The sequence below is a fragment of the Balaenoptera ricei genome, chromosome 2, assembly GCF_028023285.1.
Source record: "Balaenoptera ricei isolate mBalRic1 chromosome 2, mBalRic1.hap2, whole genome shotgun sequence".
Taxonomy (NCBI): domain Eukaryota; kingdom Metazoa; phylum Chordata; class Mammalia; order Artiodactyla; family Balaenopteridae; genus Balaenoptera; species Balaenoptera ricei.
Genome location: NC_082640.1, coordinates 1702838 through 1716353, shown reverse-complemented (window position 1 = coordinate 1716353; position 13516 = coordinate 1702838). Strand labels below are relative to the sequence as shown.

The following is a 13516-nucleotide window of genomic DNA, read 5'->3' as shown; positions in this document are numbered from 1 at the left end:
TATGAGAAAGTTTTCAAAACCAGATAAGAATTTAATACAGGAATTTTTCGTCTGCCTAATCAAATTTAGATGCCCCAATGCTGCCTGGAATGTACGCTGTAGATTGTAATCTGCAGGTGGCTATAAATGAGTCATGTGTCTTGGAAAGGCATTCCTGAAATAGGAAAACTTTTCTTTTTTCTGGAAGGTTCAAAGGTTCTTATCAGAGGCCTGCTTCTTGACAGAAATCATTGCATTCATCCTCACGATCTCTGGGTCAGCTCAACGAGGCATTTCTTCTGCTTCACACGGCATTGATGGGGGACAGTGGGTGGATTTTGGTGGCAGCAGGGCTGAACTGGAGGGTCCAAGATGGCTTCACGCATATGCCTGACATTTTGGTGGAAAATTCAGGAAGGCTGGTTCAGCTGGGCTCAGCTCCCCCTCTCCGGCTGGAGTCCAAGCCTCCCCATCTAGTCTCTCTCGCAGTACTTGGGCTTCTGATGTGACAGCTCAGGGCTGCAGGAAGCAGAGTGGAAGCTGCCAGGCCTTCAAGACCTGGACCTGAAAACCGGCGTCACTGTGCTCTATTTGTCAGAGCCCGCTCGGGTTCAAGGGGAAGAAGCACAGGCTCCACCTTTCATTAGAGATGTTGAGGAATATTCTGTCATCTTTAACGTGCCCCTAAGTGATTGGATGAAAAACACCCAGAATTAGAGTCTGAGAATCTCTTCCGGCAGCCGATGAACAATATCCAAAGGGCCTCATAACAGTCAAGTCCCCGTGTAAATAAAATTTTTATTCCACTTCGCTTGCAACCTGATTATGCAAAACAGTTCTTTTAGTTGGCTGGAGAAGTTGCACAGAAATTAAGCCCCAAAATGCAAGCTGTGAAAAAGAACCCCACATCTGACGTTCTCAGATTCTTTGCCATTTGAAAAAAAGGACTTAGTAGATATTTCTCTCATCTTTGAATATCACTTCCTTAATTATGTTTAAAATGCTCAGAGAATTCACTGGAGAAAAATGCTCTTTCTGTACACATGCGTGTTGGGTCCAAGCTGAAACCATCGTTACTTCACCTCCTGGGTTGACTGCCCCTCAGCTGGGCCCAGTTTTCCATTCTGGGTACAAAGGAAAAGGAAGTAGCCCGTAGTCTGTAGCCGCCGCTCCCAGCCCTGGTTGGAAGCCCCCCTCCATGTTTTAGTGTTGCACCCACTACATTGCCAGCAGGAGCTGGACCTCAGGGCCCAGCAGAGCCATGGATTAATAATACTGTGAAAGGATTCTTCTCCTATGGTAACCCCCTAATGGCTTTAAGTGTTTTTAGATCATTAAACTCTTGACAAAAAAAATTGGGGTTGGGGGGGAGAGGAGAAAGAAAGGGGGAGGGATACATTGGGAGTTTGGGATTGACATGTATACACTACTGTATTTAAAATAGATAACAAACAAGGACCTACTGTAAAAATAAATAAATACATTTTTTAAAGAAAGGAACAAAGAAAGTAACCTTTTGTCAAAATTGTTAAGAAACATCATCATTTTGTTTTTTTTTTAAAAAAAGTTCCTTTTCTCTTTTTTAATTTTTAAAATTGAAGTATAGTTGATTTACAATGTTGTGTTAATTTATGCTGTATTGCAAAGTGATTCAGCTATATATACATATATTCTTTTTCATATTCTTTTCCATTACGGTTTATCACAGGATACTGAATAGAGTTCCCTGTGCTCTACAGTAGGACCTTGTTGTTTATCCATTCTCTATATACTAGTTTGCATCTACTAACCCCAAACTCCCACTCCATCCCTCCCCCACTCCCCTTCCCCCTTGACAACCACAAGTCTGTTCTCTATGTCTGTGAGTCTGTTTCTGTCTCATAGACAAATTCCTTTGTGTCATAGTTTGGATTCCACATATAAGTGATATCATATGGTATTTGTCTTTGTCTGACTTACTTCACTTAGCATGATAATCTCTAGGTCCATCCATGTTGCTGCAAATGGTGTTATTTCAGTTTCATTTTGTTTCAGTTTGTTTTATGGCTGAGTAGAATTCCATTGAGAAACATCATTTGAAAATAAATCAGGATAAATCATCTCTGAAATGAGACTGTGAAGTCAAAAAAGTGAAAATTATATTACTCGGCTTACAAAAATCTGATGAACACCCAACCTTCCAGGAACACATCTACTGCACAAGCGAGGCCCTCTTTGTGGCATGAGCTCACAGGTGACATGAATACTGGGCTGTATCAGTGCTTGCCCAGCTCCTAGCAGGCAAGGAACCCCAGATCTAAGTCAGACTCACCCCACTCTCCTGACTGCAGCGGTGACATTCCTAATTCACGCCATCCCCCTCTCCCCGTTGTCCTTCTGTGTGGACGGCTCAGTGGACCAAGGGGAAGCTCAGGCTTGACTTTGAGCTGTGCTTAAAATCCTTGTGGTTAAGAACAACTCAGAGCCGGGAGAGAGCTGTCACGAATCACTTTCAGTTCGCGCTCTCCTGTCCTCTCCGTGCTTTACCCTTCCACGTTTCCACAGCCTCATGGTTAACTGTGAGCCCCGCACTCCTCTCCTAGGAGGGGCTCAGTCAAGGTTATTGCTTTCCATGCTTTGTTCTAAGCATATCACACTAAAAATACCTCCTGGGCACTCCCAATGTTGTTGACCGTGCCCTTGGGTTACTTCTGGCCAAGACGTAAAGCTGCCTCCTCATCTGGTTGCTTCCTGCCACTCGGCTGCTGTGTGAAGTCCTTCCTCGGCCACATTTTTGGAAATGTGACATTCCCCAAAGCTCCATGCTTAGGGTTATAGCTCCATGCAAATTTCCACCTCTTAAAAAATAGGTTTTGATAATAGTTATTATTATAAAGCTCTTAGCTCTGAGTCTGATTTTCCCTGTTATGAGCAGTGTGTGAACTTTACCCCTGCCATTCCAGTTTTAACGTCGGAATTCCCCAAAGCTCCACGCTAGGGCCACTCCTCCCTCCAGACAATCTCTCCCATGCATCCTTCAAACACAAAGGACACAAGTGACCCACAAACTCATCTCAAAACCAAGCCGCTACTCTGAGCTTCAGTCCTACGTCTCTAGCTGCCTCCTGGGTAAATCTCAAAGATACTTGAAAGTCAGTGTGTGTAAAATCAAACTCACATGTCTTCCCCTAAAGCTAGTACTCGTTCAGTGTCTCCTGTCTCTCTAAATGAAGCCATTCTGCAAACAGAAACTGAAGAGGCATTTGTGAAAGCCCTCTGTCCAGCTCCCAAATCCAAAGCGTCCCTTAGTAGGTCCACTTTCCTCCTAAATGTCCCTCCAGTTTGGCCTCATCCCTACCTGTGCCCTGGTCCCCTTACCACTCATCCCCTCTCCGCGTACAACCGATGATGCTTTGGAAACTCAGTCTCATCACGTAACTCCCTTGATTTAACAGTTCTCGTGGATGGACCTGGAGACTGTCATACAGAGTGCAGTCAGAAAGAGAAAGACAAATATCGTATATTAACGCATGTATGTGGAATCTACAAAAATGGTACAGAGGAACCGGTTTGCAAGGCAGAAATAGAGACACAGATGTAGAGAACAAACGTATGGACATCAGGGGGGAAAGCTGGGGGTGGGTGGGTGGGATGAACTGGGAGATTGGGATTGACATATATACACTAATATGTATAAAATAGATACCTAATAAGAACCTGCTGTATAAAAATTAAATTAAATTTAATTTAATTTTTAAAAAAAAGAAAAAAAGATTTCTTTAGCTTCTTGTTGGTCTTACAATAAAGCCCTAACCTGGCCTCTAAGATTCTGCATGGTCTATCTCACAACCTGGACAACCTCATTTTAAGACTGCACTTCCTTAGCAACCTAAGTGTCCATTGACAGGTGAATGGATAAAGAAGATGTGGTCATACATACAATGGAACATTACTCAGCCATAAAAAGGAACGAAATGATGCCATTTGCAGCAACACAGATGGACCTGGAGATGGTCATGCTAAGTGAAGTAAGTCAGACAAAGACAAATTCCATATGATATCACTTATATGTGGAACCTGAAAAGAAAATGATACAAATGAACTCATTTACAAAACAGAAATAGATCCACAGACATAGACAACAAACTATGGTTACCAAAGGGGAAGGGGGGAGGGATAAATTGGGAATTTGGGATTAACAGATACACACTACTATATATAAAATAGATAACCAACAAGGACCTACTGTATAGCACAGGGAACTCTATTCAATAGCTTGTAATAATGTATAATAGAAAATAATCTGAAAATAATAATAATCTGAAAAAAGGATATAGATATATACATACACACACACATATATATGTAACTGAATCACTTTGCTGTACACCTGAAACTAACACAATATTATAAATCAACTATACTTCAGTTAAAATTTTAATTAATTATTTTTTTTAAAAGACTGTACTGCCTTGATCCCCGTGTTCCAAACACACCAGGCTTTCAGCTCCTGAAATGTTCGGTGCTTGTTCCCGTGACAGGACCTTTGTATAAGGTCCTCTGCTTGAAATATTCTCACCCTTGGTTAATTCCTATTCCTAGAGATCTCAACACATTGGTCACTCCTTCAGGAAGTTTCCCTGACTGTCCTAAGTTTCCTAGTATTAGGGTGGCCTTATGGTTTCTCTTCCAGACCAGGACCCTTTTGAGAGTGAAATTAGGTACTATAATTCATTATGTGGGATATGGGTATAAACTGGGACTGGGCCTAGCAAACAAAATCATGTGCTCACCTACCTATAGAGGTCTTGCCCTGCATTTTATCCTTCTTTTTAGTGATTATAATTTAGCAGTTATACATGTGTTTGTGTAATTTTGAGGGGTGAAGTCTGCTCCACAAGAATAGCTGCTAGCTCCACGAGGTCAGGAGCTCTGTTTCGTTTTTGGAACTCCATTATACAGGCATACCTCGTTTTATTGCCCTTCACAGATTCAGTGCTTTTTGCAAATTGAAAGTTTGTAACAAGCCTGCATTGTCAGATGACAGTTGGGTTTTTTAGCAATAAAGTACTTTTTAATTAAGGTGCATACATTACTTTTTAGACATAATGCTATTGCACACTTAATAGACTACAGCATAGTGTAAAGATAACTTTTACATGACAGGGAAACCAAAAAATTTATGGGACTCACTTTACTGTGACATTCGCTTTATTGCAGTGGTCTGGAAGCAAACTTGCAATATCTCTGAAGTCTGCCTATATTCCCAGATTTAACATAGTACCTGGCATATGGTAGATGCCCAAAAAGTATTTCATCTTTGAATGTACGTCTTTCCTACTCTCTGCATCTTTCCATCTTGACCATTTATTTCCCTCCAATCAGCAAGTGGCCCCAGTTGGAGCAAGTGGCATTCACCTATTTTTCTGGGAAGCTCATCTGGCCCCATTTCATCTTGCATGGGTGTTAAATAGGCCTGAGAGGCTTTGTCCCTGAAACAAACCGTCTCTGATCAATACATGGGCTGGCAGAAAAACTATGCAGAAAAAGGAAAGTAAATCTTCAACTTAACAAAAGTCTCTTCCTATACAGAAAGGTTCTCTTTAGAAAGTACTTTTATGCTGAGAAAGCACTCACCCCACCACTACCTAACACACACACACACACACACACACACGCACACTCAGAGCTGGGGGAGAAGTAGAAGGAACACACACACACACACTCAGAGCTGCGGGAGAAGTAGAAGGAACACACGCACACACACGCACACTCACACTCAGAGCTGGGGGAGAAGTAGAAGGAACACACACACACACACACACACACTCAGAGCTGGGGGAGAAGTAGAAGGAACACACACACACACACTCAGAGCTGGGGGAGAAGTAGAAGGAACACACACACACACACACACGCACACTCAGAGCTGGAGGAGAAGTAGAAGGAACACACACACGCACACACACACACACTCACTCAGAGCTGGGGGAGAAGTAGAAGGAACACACACACACACACGCACACACACACACGCACACTCAGAGCTGGGGGAGAAGTAGAAGGAACACACACACACACACACACACACTCAGAGCTGGGGGAGAAGTAGAAGGAACACACACACACACACACACACACTCAGAGCTGGGGGAGACGTAGAAGGAACACACACACGCACACACACACACGCACACACACGCACACTCAGAGCTGGGGGAGGAGTAGAAGGAACACACACACACACACACACTCAGAGCTGGGGGAGAAGTAGAAGGAACACACACACACGCACACTCAGAGCTGGGGGAGAAGTAGAAGGAACACACACACACACACACACGCACACTCAGAGCTGGGGGAGAAGTAGAAGGAACACACACACACACACACACACACACACACACACTCAGAGCTGGGGGAGAAGTAGAAGGAACACACACACACGCACACTCAGAGCTGGGGGAGAAGTAGAAGGAACACACACACACACACACACACGCACACTCAGAGCTGGGGGAGAAGTAGAAGGAACACACACACACACACACATGCACACTCAGAGCTGGGGGAGAAGTAGAAGGAACACACACACACACACACACGCACACTCAGAGCTGGGGGAGAAGTAGAAGGAACACACACACACACACAGGCACACTCAGAGCTGGGGGAGAAGTAGAAGGAACACACACACACACACACACGCACACTCAGAGCTGGGGGAGAAGTAGAAGGAACACACACACACACACACACGCACACTCAGAGCTGGGGGAGAAGTAGAAGGAACACACACACACACACACGCACACTCAGAGCTGGGGGAGAAGTAGAAGGAACACACACACACACACACGCACACTCAGAGCTGGGGGAGAAGTAGAAGGAACACACACACACACACGCACACTCAGAGCTGGGGGAGAAGTAGAAGGAACACACACACACACACACACGCACACTCAGAGCTGGGGGAGAAGTAGAAGGAACACACACACACACACACACGCACACTCAGAGCTGGGGGAGAAGTAGAAGGAACACACACACACACGCGCACACACGCACACTCAGAGCTGGGGGAGAAGTAGAAGGAACACACACACACACACACGCACACGCACACTCAGAGCTGGGGGAGAAGTAGAAGGAACACACACACACACACACACGCACACGCACACTCAGAGCTGGGGGAGAAGTAGAAGGAACACACACACACACACACGCACACACACACACACACACACTCAGAGCTGGGGGAGAAGTAGAAGGAACACACACACACACACACGCACACACGCACACACACACACTCAGAGCTGGGGGAGAAGTAGAAGGAACACACACACGCACGCACACACACACGCACACACACGCACACACGCACACACACACACATGCACACTCAGAGCTGGGGGAGAAGTAGAAGGAACACACACACACGCACACACACACACACGCACACTCAGAGCTGGGGGAGAAGTAGAAGGAACACACACACGCGCACACAGGCACACACGCGCACACACACACGTGCACACACACACGCACACACGCACACACACACACACACGCACACTCAGAGCTGGGGGAGAAGTAGAAGGAAAGATGGGTAGGGAGCCCAGTTTCCCCAGGTCAGACCCCTCTGCTCCTCTGAAATTAGTTTGCACTTTCAAATAATAACAGTTAATACTTAGGTCATGTCTTAAGTACCTGTATTTTCTCATATGATTCTCGCAACAGCTACATAATATTATGTAGTGCCAAAAATTAGCCTCATTTTACAGATGGGGGAATTGTTTGAAAGTTGTTAAGTAAGTTGTCCAAACTGACACACCTATAAATGGTGGATATAAAAGCCAGCCTCCAGGATGGTGCCAGCAATCCTCGAGTCCCTTGTGTGGCCCCATCACACACTGGAACCAGTTTCATCCATGCGACCAGCAGAGCATGGCGGGAGTGCAGTGGGGACAGCCACATGGCAGAACTGAGGCGTCTCATCAGCACCAGCCTGGGGAGGGCACCCTACCCATCCCGGTCAAACCTTCAGATGGCTGCAGCCCTAACCGACACTTGACTACAGCCTCACGAGAGACCCCAGTGAAATAGCAACGTTTATTGTGACTTTACAGCCCTAAGTTCTGGGGTTAATTTGTTACTCAGCAAAGATAATTAATACAGCAACGCTGGGATTCGAACCTGAGCAAACCGAGGGCAGAGTCCACATTCCAACCCCTGTGCTGAACTCCCTCTCCTATACTAAACCTCTCAAGTTTATTTAGCCTTTACTTAATTTCCAGCCCCTTTCAATCTGATCTTTCTTTACCACTGAAGGGAGAAAATGGCACACGGTCGGGGAGAGGGATGGAGGGAGGGGATGGTGATGAATTGGTCAAGGTCCAGGTGTCTGAGGTTGTCACTGCCCTTTAGGAGCTTGTGACCTAAGCAGGGGTCAAAATCTTCCTCAGTATAGAAGGTAACTGACATATGATATCGCTTACATGTGGAATCTAAAAACAATGAACTTATGTACAAAACAGAAACAGACCCACAGACACAGAAAACAAACTTACTGTTTCCAAAGGGGAAAGGAGGGGAAGGGATAAATTAGGAAGCTGGGAATATCATACACACACTACTATATATAAAATAGGTAAACAAGGACCTACTGTATAGCACAGGGAACTATATTCAACATCTTGTAATAACCTATAATGAAAAATAATCTGAAAAAGAATCGCTATATATATGTATAACTGAATCACTATGCTATATACCTGAAACTAACACAACATTGTAAATCAACTATACTTCAATTAAAAAAAAATATTTTAAATAAAAATAAATAAATAAGAGGTAACGGAGACTCTCTCTGGTGAGTGTTGAAGGCATGGTACAGGTACTTAGCATAAGGGAGATCCCTGAGGGCTCAGAAGAAAGTGGGGCTTCAGCTGGGCATTAAAGGCTGAGTGGGGTTTAACAGCAGGACAGTGGGTAGAGAGAGAAAGGGGGGAAGTGGTAGTAACAGTTGAAGGGGAATCACTGGAGCTTGAAGCAGGAACATGCCAGCATGTGGGGCTGTTATGCCGGGACCAGCCTTTCTGGGTCATTAGGTCCCTGGAGCAGGTTGAGGGGAAACAAGATTGCACCGCACAGTGGACGAGACCCTGGGCTCTGTCACCAAAAAGGAGGTTCCACCCTCACCCCGACCCTCCACTTCCTAGTCACGTGACCCTGGGACCCTCACTTAACTTCTCGGGCTACAATTTCCTCAATTATAATCTATCTTCCTCACAGGGCTGCAATGAGGGATTTTTATTCATTACCACTAGGTATTGAGCACCAACTCTCTGCCCTGTTCTAGGTCCTTGGGATAGATCTGCAAACAGAAACAGACCAATATCCTATGGCATCCACAAGTGTGAGCGTGACTCAACCCACAGAAAGCACTCAGAGCTGTGCCTGGGATAAAAGAAACACTCAAAACATTTCATAGATCTTAGCTGCTACTAAGACTAAAAGGAGATCGGGGCTGAATGGTAGAGTGCATTCATAATAACACGTTTTCTAAATGAGTTAAATCACCAATTTGTCACCTGAGTCACCCAATATAGGAAATCAAACTCAATGACTAGATCTTTTTGCCCAGAGGCTTCCTTGCTTCCTGACAAGTAGGGCGAGTGAAACTTTAGCAGTGAACCACTTGGAGGGTAAACAGGAACAAAAATGTCCCCACAGACCCGAGAGAGCCCTGTGGGATGCTTTGCCATCTGACACACACAGGGAGAAGCTCCATCATTTTAGCAAATTACTGTTTTGTGTTTATTTAAAGAAAGAACTTGTGCTCTAGCTGTGAATGAATCTCAGATTTTAAGCGGAACCAGATTTCCCAAGTTCCATTATCTTTTCACTCAATAGCTTTGCCCCAAATAGAGCTCTTTGCTTTCACATGAATGTCTGCCAAATGTTTTAACCTTCTCTTCAAGAAATCTCACTCTAGAGGCTATAGCATCTCCATTCTAGCCCAAGAGAGGGAAAGCGTGCCTCTGAGGGGCTGAGAAAGCAGGTGGGCAGGTGAAGAGTTCCTCCAAAGCGTGGTCTTTGTGTAGTTGCAGGCACATCCCTGTATTTACGTAGATTGGAGTTAATCCAAAACTACGTCTTCTGAACATGAATTCCGATTTGGGAAACTTGAATCCTGGTATGTTCCTTGAAACTTCTTCCTTCCTTCCTTCCTTTGTTTCTTTCCTTCATTCTTTCTCCTTCTTCCTTTCTCTCTCTCTTTCTTCTTTCTAAATGAAAGCAATCATTCTCCCCGCTCACCACCCCCTTCCCCACATCCTCCCAACTATAAGGACAGAACAAGGACAGAGTAAGAATGCAGCCAGGAGTCGAAAAGATTTAGCTCAGAACATTACTGCAAAAAGTCAGAAACATTTCTAGCCTGAGTGGGTCCACTTGTGTGTCTGCACAAAGTTCAGGGACCCACACGAACACTTCCGTGTCTGTGTACTACAGCACCTACTGGACAAAGAAATATATTCCTGAAATGGAAGTGAAAATGTCAAAGAGAGATATGAGATTCCATTTCTCCCCGTGGTACCACAGGCCTAATTAATGGTAGTATTAGGACAAAGCAGAAGAGGAGGAGGAGGAGGGGAGAGGGGGAGGGGGAGGGGGAAGAGAAGGGAAGCCCCCTGCTGGGGTGTCTGGTGGGAGAGGGCAGTTTAGGGCTCTGAAAGCACACCTGCAGAGCAGGACGGGATCCTGGAGCTGCTCAGCTGAGGCCACAGTGGCTTCTCCAGCAGGTGGCACTAGACTAACCTTGTTGCCAGCAGATGTGTCTTCCTAGGAGCTGAGGCTAATAAAACAAACACCTTGAATTCTTTACCCCGGTCCACTGTTCCATTAAGGGCTCTGTAAGGATAGAACACTCCCAGCCATTCTAAGGGAAGAAAAGGGACATCCACTAAATTCCAGACACAGACTTCCAACCCTCCCAACAAGCCCCCAAGGTCAGTATTACCTCCGTTTACAAATGAGGAAACTAGACTCAGAAAGGGTAAGTACGTTGCCCCAAAGCAGACATTCTGTTGGTGCAGAATCAAGACTGGAGACCAGCCTGTGATCTTTCCACTCACCACCTGCTCTGGGAACGGCAAAAAGCTCATCCTGCCCCCAGGTTCCCCTAGGGCACAACTCAGCTAACTTGAGCGATTCTACACAAAAGGCTGCCCTATGAGCCAGAAACCCTTTCTATCCTCATTTTACAGACAAGGAAACAGAGGCTCCGATCAGTGGAGAAACTCACCTGAGTCCCACAGCTTCCTGGTCATCCTGAAGCCATGCTCCTCCAGGTGTGCCTGCAGGTGAACAAGAGCCCAGGCCCCCCAGGCAGTTGTCATCTGTGTTCCCATCACAGATCAGGGAATGAAGATTTGGGGTATGACTTCGGCTCTAATCATAGGATCCACTGGGACAGATCCATTTACCCAGGAAACAGCAAATGAAATGAAGAGAGATAGAATTATTTAAACTGTTCTAAAAAGCGAAAGGAATTGGGCCACCACATTCACCATCTTTATGTCCCAAGAAAACCCTCTTCTAAGCTGCTTGTGAGTGACAGAGGCATTAAGAGAGGGGATTTGTCTTAAACGCACGGCGGAAAAGACAATAGTGCCAAAGGAAACCTTTCCAGGACTTGAGGCCTCCCAAACATGGAGTTTTATGACAATTATTCATTTGCAGGCCTTCCTAAAAGCAGTCAGAAAGCTTTTTAAAGTGAAGCGTAAATGTTACAGTCATCTAGTGTAACTGTTGGGTTAGGATATGCATTTTTGCTACTAAAAAAATAGGAGTCAAATTAATTTTTTTTAAATAAACTGTTTACAATTTAGAAATTCCTGAAGGCCTCAGCACTTTTGCATCCTAAATCTTAATTATCTCACTTTAGGTAACGTATGCAAGATGCATCTTACATACGTTACCTAAAGTCTATGGAAGATCCTTGTGAGTTACTGTCTGGTTATTTGCAGTTTTTGCCACATAAAGTAATGGGAGGACAACTGGATTCAAAACGTAGAGACGGAGGCTCTCAGGTCTGCACTTTGTGTCCCTACTGGGCACATCCTACCTCCTGCCTGGGACCCAGGCTCCTCCTCTGTACAACTCTCACATGCAAGTGTTTCTTTGTTAATATTTTAGCAGTTTGCAACAGAAAGTCTTTAGAGCCAACCAAATGTGATTAAGTGTATTTTTTCCAACATATAAGGTTGCAACAAAGAGGCAAGTAATAGAACCATTTTCGCCCAAACCATTCAGCAGCCTCCTGGGAGGCACAATTTCCTTTCAAAGTAAACTATATTTCAATTCATAGAATGTTTTTATTACCCAAATTGGACTAAGTAATTGACTGTTTTGGAACCGACTCCTTCATTGTCTCAATAACAATTAGCTAATGAAACATTGCACAGTAAAGTGATAACCTGCAAAGATTCAGGTAAGATTTCCTTTAATCGTTTGCTCTAAACCCCATCTTGCCTTCCCTAATTTCTCTTTGACTGCTCAAGATAGGATCACGACATTTAAATCGATCCTATAACCTGGCACCTGGATCAGTTTGCAAGTATACAACAATGTTCGCACTAGGAAAAGGAGCAGAGGTGATATTTGTACACTGCTTGATGGGAGCATTCCAGAGCACGGTCCACACAGGAGCAGAAAGTAAGCAGCGTTATAAAGCCAACACTTTGCGGTTCTTAAATATTACATTTTATAAATAATGGAGTGGAGCGCTTTTTCCTTAAATTCTCATCTTTGTCTCCCTTCATTTTTATTCCAACTATCAGCAATTCAAACATTCACCAGCACTTACAAGTGCAAAGTGTCACACTAGGAAGAACTGAAAGACATTGACTTTGCTCCTAAAAAGTTATGCAACATAGATTAAAAATAAGATATGAACATGAACATATAAATATCTACCACTCTGTGCCAAAAGCAGTCTATTATAGAGTTGAATTCATGGTCCAGGGGAGAGGCCATTTGTGCTGAGAAGCTCTAAATGGGGCCAGTATATTCCGAGAAAGGGGATGAACATGAAATGGTCATCTCTAATTTTCACAGAAGACAGATGTATGTTTCCATTCCTGATGTGTACGGATGGTGATAGCTCTTATTTCTTTCCTTTTCCTGTCTATTATCTACCTTCCTATGTGTCTGTCTCTCTAGAATTTTATCTTCACAAACTTTTCAGCCGTATCTTTGTACTTGAGCACGAACTTGAGGGGTGGCAACACCAATTTACCCCACTTTCAACCCTAGAAATACCCATTAGCTGCAGTTTTTCCAGAAATGGAAAATCTGACAGAAAGACAGAAATGTGCCCATGAGAATCTTGTCTATGTGCATCTCTTCTCAATACATGTTTTTCACTGTCAGTAAAAGGAACGTGAATAAAGGGACAGGCTTCATGGATGACCAGTTGTCTGCAGAGCCACCCCTCCTTTACTGTCCCAGAGGTATGAACTCAGTCAAAAACTAGTATCCTTCT

The 13516-nt window shown here is 44.4% G+C and overlaps 1 long non-coding RNA gene across 1 annotated transcript; it reads right to left on the bottom strand.

The window, feature by feature from the left end:
* Positions 1 to 1943: 1943 nt before the first annotated feature.
* LOC132356466 (uncharacterized) lies at positions 1944 to 3767 on the bottom strand. Its single transcript, XR_009499866.1, has 3 exons — positions 3337 to 3767; positions 2625 to 2816; positions 1944 to 2092 (listed from the first exon to the last, which is right to left on the bottom strand). It is a non-coding gene; the product is annotated as an uncharacterized LOC132356466 (long non-coding RNA).
* Positions 3768 to 13516: the final 9749 nt, after the last annotated feature.